Here is a 12587-nt window from a genome sequence, read left to right as displayed (position 1 = left end):
TTCTCAATTCCACTCTCAATTATACCAGAAATAGCTGTGATTTTTCCACCAAAAGCTTTTTAAAGAACAATTGGTGAAAGATTCTAGCACGGATGGAGAACTCGTACCCAAAATTAAGCCCTATATCATACATTAATATGGATTTTTTTTAACCAAGACTCCTTATTTCCTGGGAAATGGGGCTGTGCTCATTTCCATTCTTTCCAAGTGGGTGTCAATTTTGGACCTGTAAGCATAAATTGAGGCCAATTCCTGTATGTGCTGTTGGTAAAGTACCTATGTGTCAACAACCCTCTGGAATAGTGTGGTTCAATTTCCCCCAGAAGAAGCATTCTTTTTAGGGAGAAAATTTATGTTGATTATTTTCAAATTATTGGAACTCCTCAGGCAATTTTCCAGCTGGCCAACCCCTATATACTGACTTGAGAAGAAGTGCCAATTTTGGATTTTTGGCAGTCTCTAGCATGACCTGGTCAACTTCAAGAGGCAGCTCAGGGAGAGATTTCTGCATCACATTTTAACACAATTACTAGTTTGCTTCTGGATGGAATCCAGCACTTTATTTTTTAATATATGAAGCTCAATATCTCTTTAAAATCACTTTCTCTTTATGTTCTATTTGTGAGAAACTGAAGAGGCTCTAAGTTAGGAAAAATCTAAAACAAAATATTCTTTCATTTATGGATTTTAAAACTAATTTCTCTGATATTTCCATTCATTATGTGATCATTTTGTATTTTTAGTGGAATTAATTTATTTATAGACACAGAGTAATAATAATGATTATCTTTAAACTCTTGAGCAGTCTATAAATACTATTACAAAGGAATGAGACTGTGTGCTTCTCAAAGAGAACTGTGTTTCCTCTACATTATAGCCCTACAGGGCACCACAGTGCCTAGCTTTGAAACACACACACACACACACACACACACACACACACACACACAGGACCAAATTTTCACAATGCATATCCAACCTCTGGGAGCAGCAAACATTTATTACTAACAGTGATAGAATGTAGGTGGGATTGAAAAATTCTAAATTGCTGGGGAATAGCTTATTGATGCCAACGAAAAGAGAGACATAAATAACTTTTGAAAGCGTGACCATGAATAGATTCCCTAAGTTAACCAAGACTTAGTTTTTACACCTGCAAGATGAAGATAATAATACTCAACTTATATGATAATTATGAATATTAATCAAGCACCATGCCTAGTGCCTAGTAAATATTTAACAAATGATAATACTTCTGAGAATCAGTATGGGCTTTGAAGTCAAATTGTCCTGGGTTTGAATTTTGGCTCAATCGTTTACTAGCTGTATTATGATTGGGCAAATTAATGAACTGGGCCTCATTTTCCATCTAGTGTTAGATGAATGAAAAGTATATAAAGTAAAGTATATAAAGTGTGCAGCCCAGATGTCAATAAATGTTGTTTTTATAATTAATAAAACATGATCAGTTTGAAGATGCCCCAGTGGTAAAATTGGGTGGCACCAGCTGGCTCAGTGCTTTTCAATTTGCCTCCCATGGTGCTTGATTATGGGATAGACATTCTCTCTACGATGTTTATGTAAAGTGTAAAATATATTGTTTTTCCACATGAATTTTCATTTGAAGAAAGAGTTGTCTCGCTAAGAGAAGCTTAAAAAACATCCATTTAGTCCAAAGTCATTAATTAACAGATGCGGTGGTTGAAACTCAGGAAAGTTAATAATGAAGCAGTCAGGATTGGAATTCAGGTCAGCAGAATTCTGACTCGAAGTTATATGATATTTCCACTATTTCATTCTCAGTGGTAGTTTAGTTTTCACTTTAATTATATGGCTTCAGGAATCGAGACAATGTCTGCAATTTTTTCTTGAACTATGTGCTAATTAAAAGAACCATGTGCTAATTAAAAACAAATGTTTCTAAAATTTGTTTTAAAGAATTACTAAAAACGAAATGAGGGGAAAATACTATTATTAGGTGTATTGGTCTAGATTTTCCAGAGAAACAGAACCAATAGGAGATATACAGTTCTATCTATCTATCATCTATCTATCAATCTATCTATCTTCTATCTATCTATCTATCCATCATCTATCTATCTATCTGGAGAGATCTATTATAAGGAATTGGTTTATATGCTTATAGAGACAAAGAAGTCTTAAGACCTACAGTCAGCAAGCTGGAATCCCAGGGGAGCCAATGGTATAGTCTGAGTCTGAGTCTGGGGGCCTGAGAACCAAGAGAGCCTATGGTGTTAACTTTAAGTCCAAGCTTGAGTCCAAAGGCAAGAGAAGACCCAGGTCCCAGCTCGAAGACTATCAGGCAGAGAGAGCAATTCTCTCTTGCTTTGCATTTTGCTCTATTCAGGCCTTCAGTGGATTGGACAAGGACCACCCATATTGAGGATGGCAATCTGCTTTATACAGTCTACCAATTCAAAAGTGAATCTCATCTGGAAATGCGTTCACAGACACACCCAGAATAACCTTTAACTTAACATCTGAACACCCCATGGCTCAGTTAAGGTGACACATAAAATTAACCATTACACTAGGTAAAATACATTTTTATCACTGATTTCCAAGTACCAGCATGCCTAGTTTTACTTCATTTCACTTTATCGTGCTTTGCAGATGTTTCATTTTTTACAGATTGAAGGTTGTGGCAACCCTCCATGGAGTCAGTCTACCAGCATCATTTTTCCAACAACATTTGCTCATTTCATGTCTCTGTGTCACATTTTGGTAACTCTCAAAATATTTCAAACCCTCCACCGGCAAAATGATGATGACTTGTTTACGGCTCAGATGATGGTTAGCATTTTTTAGCAATAAAGTATTTTTTGAATTAGGTATGTACCTTAATGTTTTTTAGACATAATGCTATTGCACACATAATAGATTATATTATAGTGTAAACGTAGTTTTTATATGCACTGGGAAACCAAAAAATTCATGTGACTCACTTTACTGTGTTATTTGCTTCATTACAGTGGTCTGGAACTGACCCCACAATATCTCCAAGGTATACTTGTATAGATTTTTAAGATGTACATATATTCTCCAATATCAATATTCACTCATTCTCAATACATGAAAGTTTAGTTTTTCATATAGCTAAAATAAATTTTCTACATATTCTAATGTGTTCATTCCCCAGTATATTACTTATTTAACATTGTCTGAGTCTTTTTGTTTTATGATAATTTATTGCTTAAGTAACTTGTCTATCAATTTGGTCAATATTATTTTATTATGTTTAGAATTCTTGTTATTCTGATATTAGTTCAGGGTATTTGATAATAGTTCCCTTAAGTCTTGAGTTTCCCTTAAGTTTTCTTGGTATACACAAATATTCTGAAGTAAGGAGATCAAATAACCCAAATGGGTTTATTTTGAATCCAGAAGATAAATAATGTCATGACATTTATAAGAAATAAAATAATGGCAAGGATTTTCTGTGGTCATTCATACATAGCAAAACAGAAAAGTGTGAATTAATCAGATCATCTGTTCATACTAACCTACTCCTTAAGATTATTTTACTGTCCCTTGGCAGAGAGAGGGGGAAAAACAATACTTTCTTTCCTCTCTTCTTCAATATTTGACACTTTATGGAATTATAAAAACAATTAGGAAAGATTTCATTCAATTTTTACCTTGATGGTATTAGATAGCATATTTCATCCCGTAGTTGATATATTCTGACACCTATTTATTAAGATGTATATAAAATTTTCCAAAAAATTGAAAGGTAGCATGTTAATAGATGCATTTCTACCTTTAAAATACCAGTTTTAGTAACTGTCTAAATATTGAAAGTGTTACTCAATTAAAACTCCTCTGAAGTTATGCTATATTTCTATTTGAGCAAATTATTATTAATTTCTACTTCACCCAATTCAGCATTTTTGAGCATTTGACCAGGACTTGGATGAGGTTCACAAAAGTTTTGTGAATAGCAAAAATTGCATCATGATAGAAATTTAATAGGACAAACTTGGACTAGTTTGGAAGCACTTTTCTATATACAATACTTTTGCTTAGAAAGGTGATCATTAGGCTATCTTCCTTCATTTCCTTAGGTCGTTAACGCTGTTAAACACCCTCTCTTTCTTTTCTTTTCTTTTTTTTTAACATCTTTATTGGAGTATAATTGCTTTACAATGGTGTGTTAGTTTCTGCTTTATAAAAAAGTGAGTCAGCTATACATATACATATATCCCCACATCCCCTCCCTCTTGTGTCTCCCTCCCACCCTCCCTATCCCACCCCTCTAGGTGGTCACAAAGCACAGAGCTGATCTCCCTCTCTTGCTTAAACATTCAACTCTTCTGGATTCTATGGCACCACATTGCTATCTGGGAACATCAAAAAGCCACTCTTGCCTCTCAGTGGGAATGCACACAACCAAGCCTCAAGACCATCTTATGGCAACTCGCCTCCACTGGTTTACATTCTTGATTATGACTTTTGCAATTTGATCACGTAGTAATTGACTTCTACATTGCTCTCAGAAGCTTTGTTATGAGCTGCCCCAGGTGCCTGCTATTTAGCAGGACAGGCCCTTCTCCCCTCATGCCCTAGATCCAGAGGGTCCAAGATAATACATTTCCTCTGGTTTTATTCCTGCTTTGGTGTTCTGCTGTCTCCATTGGCTTTACTTCTTGTTTCATAAGCTTGCCTAATGCACTTATTTATTTTTCTCCTTTATCACACCACCATGGCTCACAGCCTCTGGTGCCCCCTTTCACCTGAATCCATATCAGCTTCGGTCTCTCTCTTGGGCTTCCACCCACATTTTTTTTTATAACTATATATTTGATTGATTGATTGATTGATTGATTGATTGGCTGCGTTGGGTCTTGTTTGCTGCGTGCAGACTTTCTCTAGTTGCGGCGAGCAGGGGCTACTCTTCGTTGTGGTGCTCGGGTTTCTCATTGTGGTGGCTTCTCTTGTTGCGGAACATGGGCTCTAGGCGCGCGGGCTTCAGTAGTTGTGGCTCACGGGCTCTAGAGCGCAGGCTCAGTAATTGTGGCGCACGGGCTTAGTTGCTCCGTGGCATGTGGGATCTTCCCAGACTAGGGCTCGAACCCGTGTGCCCTGCATTAGCAGGTGGATTCTCAACCACTGCACCACGAGGGAAACCCTTCACCCGCATTTAAAACCACTTACCAGACATTTTTGGAGTGTTTTGCTCTCACCTCAAATTAACAGGTTTCCCCTACCTTCCATTCTTCTATATCACTGCCCATGACAACAATACTATCTTTGTAATCTCTCTAAGATGTTCTCTTTCTTGTTCTACATTTAAGGCTGTTACTAGATTGTTCCTTTTATTACTTCTCTTAGATATGATGTTCCTTAACAGTTCTTGCTTATTTAACCTAATCTATTGACTGTTAATCCTAATTCATCAACAAATTTGCCAAATGAAGTCTCTCATCTTATCTCTTCCAGGTACTTCAGCTAGATTACTCCTCCTAAAACATCGCTCTATGCATATCACTGCCTAGATCAAAACCATCAGTGACTATCTCTGCGCAGTTAATTGGAGTCCACACTCCTTATGCATTATTGAAAATCTCAACTATTCTGGCCCCATCCCACCTTTTCCACATATCACACATGACTCCCTCTTTCCAAACACAATTTATTTGTAATGCCCCAATACGCCTCACATATTATTCTCTTCACCTTTGCACACAGGATTTGCTTCACCTAGCATGGTTACCCTCATCATAATTGCTCTGAATTTTGATCATTCTTGAGTCATTCTTTAGTCCAACTAAAGTTCTACCTCTTTCATAAAATTTCTGACAGGTAATTTTTTTTTTGGAACTTCTAAAGAACTCCTTTCACTCATTTGGCAAAATTGTCAACACAATATTAATACACACTATCTTAGAGGCATATATTTTCTCTTCTCAAAAATAATGTTAAGTTCCTTAAGGGAAGTGTCTTAGGAGTTTCGTATTCCCATTGTCTATATTAATTTGCATATAATTTGTTTTGATATAATAGATAAATCTGCTCTTGTATTTTAGTCTCTTATCAGCTTCATATCCTATTTAAGATCTAGATTTTATCCTAAAAAACATTATTTTTCAATAATTTGATTTCTCTTTTCTGAAGTACTGCACAGTGGTTCAGGATTGGGTGCTTGAGTGTCCAGGTAGGGGAAGGTCAACTGGTGAAACATCTGCCCTTCCCCTATTTCTTATTTTAAAAATCTATATTGGGAGGTTTTAGTCTATGGTTTTACCAGCACAAAACTCTATATTGGAAAGGTGAAACTCAAAGTCACATGGACATTTAGTATTGTTTATTTTAACATTATCTTTATTAAATAGGATTAGTATTTTGGAAATATTTTACCTAATAAGCAAAACTTTACAAAATAAATTGAGTGGGTTTTGTTAACTAAAAGCTCAAAAGGTTAACTGTGTGATGTATCTAACAAAAAGTGAAAGCATGATTTTTATTGCATTTTAAGAAATTTAGAACAATTCTGTCAGGTTAAACACTTTTCCAGTATGAGACACATCACTTGTAGGAACATTGACAGAACCTGATAGATTTAGAGGTTAGTACACGGTATGTTGAGGGAAGTCAAAAACCATAACTTTGAGAAATGACAAAGTATTGAGGATAGTATTTAGCTCAAAAAGAGAAATACTCATAGAAATATGGTACATATTTTGAAGGGCTATCTTATGGTTGAAATGTCAACTTGTTTTGTGTGATTTCCAAAGGCAGAACCAGAAACAATGAGAGTTATAGAGGCATATTTTAGCCCAATATCAAAAATCATATTCTATTGGAGGGTCTGAAACATGAGATGGACTGCTACATGATGTATAGATACTTCCATGTTGTTGAAAATATTTAAAAAGAAATGTTTATTTCCTTATCTTTATTAATGTTTCCTGTGCACTTAAATTGTACTTTTATGACACTTACTACTTTCTACCTTGCTTAATAGTGTAGTAAAATATTAAGAGTAACACACGCATAGGTGTGTGTGTGTGTGTGTATCTTGAAGCTCTTTTTTTAACATTAGCTGGGGCTTCAGAGGTTAAAAACATATAATCTTTGCCAAGTCACCTCACCTCCATAGAAGTTCCGGATGAGTTAAGAATTCGGGAAAGCAGTTCTGTTAATGTTAGTAATCAGCCACTTTAATTTACTGTATGGGGTTAAAGGATTGACAGAGGACACCTTTAGAGAAAATTATTCTTTAGTAAGAAAGGGGAGTAAGATACTTTACTCTTACCTGAAGCCAGTGAGTAGAACTTTAAAATTTATTTATATCCCTGAAGTTTAGGGAACTGGTGTCTGGCTCTTGACAAGAGAATTCTAAAGGCAAAAAGAACGTAGGCAAAGCACCTGTTTGGCAGCAAAGACAAAGGGAAAGAAGACTGCCTTGCAAGCCAACTGCACCTTCATATTTGCAGGAAGTTTGTGTAAACTTTTCCTTAAGCCAAGTAGACCCATGGGAGAGAGACATTGAGGGGAATACTTTTTCATCCACAAAGATCACTGGGAAGATTCAAAGTTTCAGCTGCTGGAAGGAAAAGAGTCGTCTGCATCATGGAAATTGCAATTGGAGATATCTAATGGGGTAAACTCTGAGAAACCCAGTGAAGAGTCCAGAAGAAAGAGTCAACCCTGAGTATATGAAACCTAAAGTACATGGATGATTTTCGATGACAGTACCAACCGCCCACACAAGCCTGGGGGGAGAGGGTCATTTCCCCTTGTCCCTCTCTCCCTGAGCCCCAGGAGGGACTGGATACTGTGACTTGAGAGTGAATCTCAGTAAATCCACTAGCTAAGGGAAGACCTCCTCCTCTGCTAACTTTCCAAATTGTGGTAGCACTAAGCTAGATGAGGGAAGACCTCAACTGTTGACAGTTCAGAATTTTGATTACTACACTGGACTGGACATTTTAATTACCAAACTGAGACTGTTAATATGAATACAATGAGGAGAGGACTATTAATTATTCAAGACCAAAAGTGATAAAACTTGCTTCAGGTGTCATCAGGGGCAAGAAAAGAATTAGCCCACAGAGTTGTTTATTTATAATAAATAAACCTGGAATCTATGAATTTGTGAGACATGTCTCCATGAAGAATGTCATATAAGCTATACAACCCTCTGGGGTAGGAAATGACAATATTTCATGATTTAAATGCTCCCAGCTGTATATTTGAGACCTCTTCGATTATTCTAGGCCAGAGGTGTATTTTTGATATAGGAGAGGACATGGAGAGGCACCCTCAATCTGCAGAGTTCTCTCTGCTTTATGTCTTGTGGTTGTTTATCTCCTTGAAATTACTAGTAAAGCTTGAGATGAGGTAAGATCTCTGATTAACATGCACCTAATTTCACAATCAGCCTTTATGGGTTACTTAAAAACTTATTTAATAATTAGACTAAACTGATTTTTATTTACCTGGACATAAATGAATCAAATGTGAAACTGCCCCAAATTTCATCCAGTTGTTAGCAAAACAGGTCAGGAAAGCTGGTGTGAACACACAGGTGGGGAAGAATAAAGTTATTTTCTACTTGTGCCTTTCAAAGTCCAGAATGTTTGATAAATCATGCACAATATTTATTTGTGTACATGCCTTTTATTCTCTTTTAGACTGTAAGCTCCTTAATCACAGCAGAAAAATCTTCATTTTTTTGTCTATTTTTAAAAATTTACTTTTTTAACATCTTTATTGGAGTATAATTGCTTTACAATGGTGTGTTAGTTTCTGCTGTATACAAAGTGAATCAACTATATGCATATATATATCCCCATATCCCCACCCTTTTGAGTCACCATCCCACCCTCCCTATCTCACCCCTCTAGGAGGTCACAAAGCACCGAGCTGATCTCCCTGTGCTATGCAGCTGCTTCCCACTAGCTAGCTATTTTACATTTGGTAGGGAATATATGTCAATGGTACTCTCTCACTTCGTCCCAGCTTACCCTTCCCCCTCCCCATGTCCTCAAGTTCATTCTCTACATCTGCATCTTTATTCCTGTCCTGCCCCTAGGTTCATCAGAACGTTTTTTGTTTTTTTTTTTAGATCCCATATATATGTGTTACTATACCGTATTTGTTTTTCTCTTTCTGACTTACTTCACTCTGTATCACAGACTCTAGGTCCATCCACCTCACTACAAATAACTCAATTTCATTTCTTTTTCAATTGTATATGTGTGCCACATCTTCTTTATCCATTCATCTGTCGATGGACACTTAGGTTGCTTCCATGTCCTGGCTATTGTAAAAAGAGCTGCAATGAACATTGTGGTACATGACTCTTTTTCAATTATGGTTTTCTCAGGGTATATGCCCAGTAGTGGGATTGCTGGGTCATATGGTAGTTTGATTTTTAGTTTTTTAAGGAATCTCCAAACTATTCTCCATAGTGACTGTATCGATTTACATTCCCACAAACAGTGCAAGAGGGTTCCCTTTTCTCTACACCCTCTCCAGCATTGATTGCTTTTAGATTTTTTGATGATGGCCATTCTGACTGGTGTGAGGTGATATCTCATTGTGGTTTTGGTTTGCATTTCTCTAATGATTAGTGATGTTGAGCATCCTTTCCTGTGTTTGTTGGAAATATGTATATCTTCTTTGGAGAAATGTCTATGCAGGTCTTCTGCCCATTTTTGGATTGGGTTGTCTGGGGTTTTTTTTGATATTGAGCTGCCTGAGCTGCTTGTATATTTTGGAGATTAATCCTTTGTCAGTTGCTTCGTTTGCCAATACATTTTTTCCATTCTGAGGGTTGTCTTTTCACCTTATTTAAAGTTTCCTTTGCTGTGCAAAAACATTTAAGTTTCATTAGGTCCCATTTGTTTATTTTTGTTTTTGTTTCCATTTCTCTAGGAGGTGGGTCAAAAAGGATCTTGTTGTGATTTATGTCATACAGTGTTCTGCCTATGTTTTCCTCTCAGAGTTTTATAGTGTCTGGCCTTACATTTAGGTCTTTAATCCATTTTGAGTTTATTTTTGTGTAGGGTGTTAGGGAGTGTTCTAATTTCATTCTCTTACATGTAGCTGTCCAGTTTTCCCAGCACCACTTATTGAAGGGGCTGTCTTTTCTCCATTGTATATTCTTGCCTCCTTTATCAAAGATAAGGTGACCACATGTGCGTGGGTCTATCTCTGGGCTTTCTATCCTGTTCCATTGATCTACATTTCCGTTTTTGTGCCAGTACCATACTGTCTTGATGACTGTAGCTTTGTAGTATTGTCTGAAGTCAGGGAGCCTGATTCCTCCAGCTCGGTTTTTCTTTCTCAAGATTGTTTTGGCTATTCAGGGGCTTTTGTGTTTCAATACAAATTGTGAAATTTTTTGTTCTAGTTCTATGAAAAATGCCATTGGTAGTTTGATAGGGATTGCACTGAATCTGTAGATAGCTTTGGGTAGTATAGTCATTTTCACAATGCTGATTCTTCCAATCCAAGAACAGGGAATATCTATCCATCTGTTTGTATCATCTTTAATTTCTTTCATCAGTGTCTTATAGTGTTCTGCATATAGGTCTTTTGTCTCTTTAGGTAGGTTTATTCCTAGGTATTTTATTCTTTTAGTTGCAATGGTAAATGGGAGTGTTTCCTTAATTTCTCTTTCAGATTTTTCATCATTAGTGTATAGGAATGCAAGAGATTTCTGTGCATTTATTTTGTATCCTGCTACTTTACCAAATTCGTTGATTAGCTCTAGTACTTTTCTGGTAGCATCTTTAGGATTCTCTACGTATAGTACCATGTCATCTGCAAACAGTGACGGCTTTACTTCTTCTTTTCCGATTTGGATTCCTTTTTTTTCTTTTTCTTCTCTAATTGCTGTGGCTAAAACTTCCAAAACTATGTTGAATAATGGTGACAGTGGACAACCTTGTCTTGTTCCTGATCTTAGTGAAAATGGTTTCGGTTTTTCACCATTGAGAAAGATGTTGCCTGTCGGTTTATCATATATGGCCTTTATTAAGTTGAGGTAAGTTCTCTCTATGCCTACTTTCTGGAGCGTTTTTATCATAAATGTGTGTTTATTTTGTCAAAGGTTTTTTCTGCATCTATTGAGATGATCATATGGTTTTTCTCCTTCAATTTGTTAATATGGTGTATCACATTGGTTGATTTGCATATATTGAAGACTCCTTGCATTCCTTGGATAAACTGCAATTGATCATGATGTATGATCCTTTTAATGTGCTGTTTTATTCTGTTTACTAGTATTTTGTTGAGGATTTTTGCATCTATGTTCATCAGTAATGTTGGCCTGTAGTTTTCTTTCTTTGTGTCATCTTTGTCTGGTTGTGGTATCAGGGTGATGGTGGTCTCGTAGAATGAATTTGGGAGTGTTCCTCCCTCTGCTAAATTTTGGAAGAGCTTGAGGATAGGTGTTAGCTCTTCTTTAAATGTTTGATAGAATTCGCCCATGAAGCCAAATGGGTCTGGGCTTTCATTTGTTGGAAAATGTTTAATCACAGTTTCAATTTCAGTGTTTATGATTGGTCTGTTTATATTTTCTATTTCTTCCTGTTTCAGTTTCAGAAGGTTTTGCTTTTCAAGGAATTTGTCCATTTCTTCCAGGTTGTCCATTTTTTTGGAATATAGTTGCTTGTAATAATCTCTCATGATCCTTTGTATTTCTGCAGTGTCAGTTGTTACTTCTCCTTTTTCATTTCTAATTCTATTGATTTGAGTCTTCTCCCTTTTTTTCTTGATGAGTCTGGCTAACGGTTTATCAATTTTGTTTATCTTCTCAAGGAACCAGCTTTTAGTTTTATTGATCTTTGCTATTGTTTCCTTCATTTCTTTTCCCTTTATTTCTGGTCTGATCCTTATTATTTCCTTCCTTTTGCTAACTTTGGGTTTTTTTGTTGTTGTTGTTCTTTCTCTAATTGCTTTAGGTGTAAGGCTAGGTTGTTTATTTGAGATATTTCTTGTTTCTTGAAGTAGGATTGTATTGTTATAAACTTCCCTGTTAGAACTGCTTTTGCTGCATACCATAGGTTTTGCTTGGTCGTGTTTTCATTGTCATTTGTTTCTAGGTATTTTTTGATTTCCTCTTTGTGTTTTTCAGTGATCTCTTGGTTATTTGGTAGCATATTGTTTAGCCTGCATGTGTGCGTATTTATTACAGTTTTCTTTTTCCTGTAATTGATATCTAGTCTCTAGAGTTGTGGTCAGATAAGATATTTGATACAATTTCAATTTTCTTAAATTTATAAGGATTGATTTGTGACCCAAGATATGATCTATCATGGAGAATGTTCCATGAGCACTTGAGAAGAAAGTGTATTCTGTTGTTTTGGATAGAATGTCCTATAAATATCAATTCAGTCCATCTTGTTTAATGTGTCATTTAAAACGTGTGTTTCCTTATTTATTTTCATTTTGGATGATCTGTCCATTGGTGAAAGTGGAGTGTTAAAGTCCCCTACTATGATTGTGTTATTCTTGATTTCCCCTTTTATGGCTGTTAGCATTTGCCTTATGTATTGAGGTGCTCTTATGTTGGGTGCCTAAATATTTACTATTGTTATATCTTTTTCTTGGAT

The 12587-nt window shown here is 36.1% G+C and overlaps 1 long non-coding RNA gene across 1 annotated transcript in view; it reads left to right on the top strand.

Annotated features, from left to right (window-relative positions):
- Nucleotides 1–12587, top strand: part of LOC309614830 — a 58989-nt gene that overhangs the window by 33165 nt on the left and 13237 nt on the right. The window lies entirely within an intron of this gene.

This window comes from Balaenoptera borealis (genome assembly GCF_965194805.1).
Source record: "Balaenoptera borealis genome assembly, chromosome: 17".
Lineage (NCBI taxonomy): Eukaryota > Metazoa > Chordata > Mammalia > Artiodactyla > Balaenopteridae > Balaenoptera > Balaenoptera borealis.
Note: the sequence above shows the minus strand (reverse complement) of the source record. Positions and strands in the feature narration are given on the sequence as shown.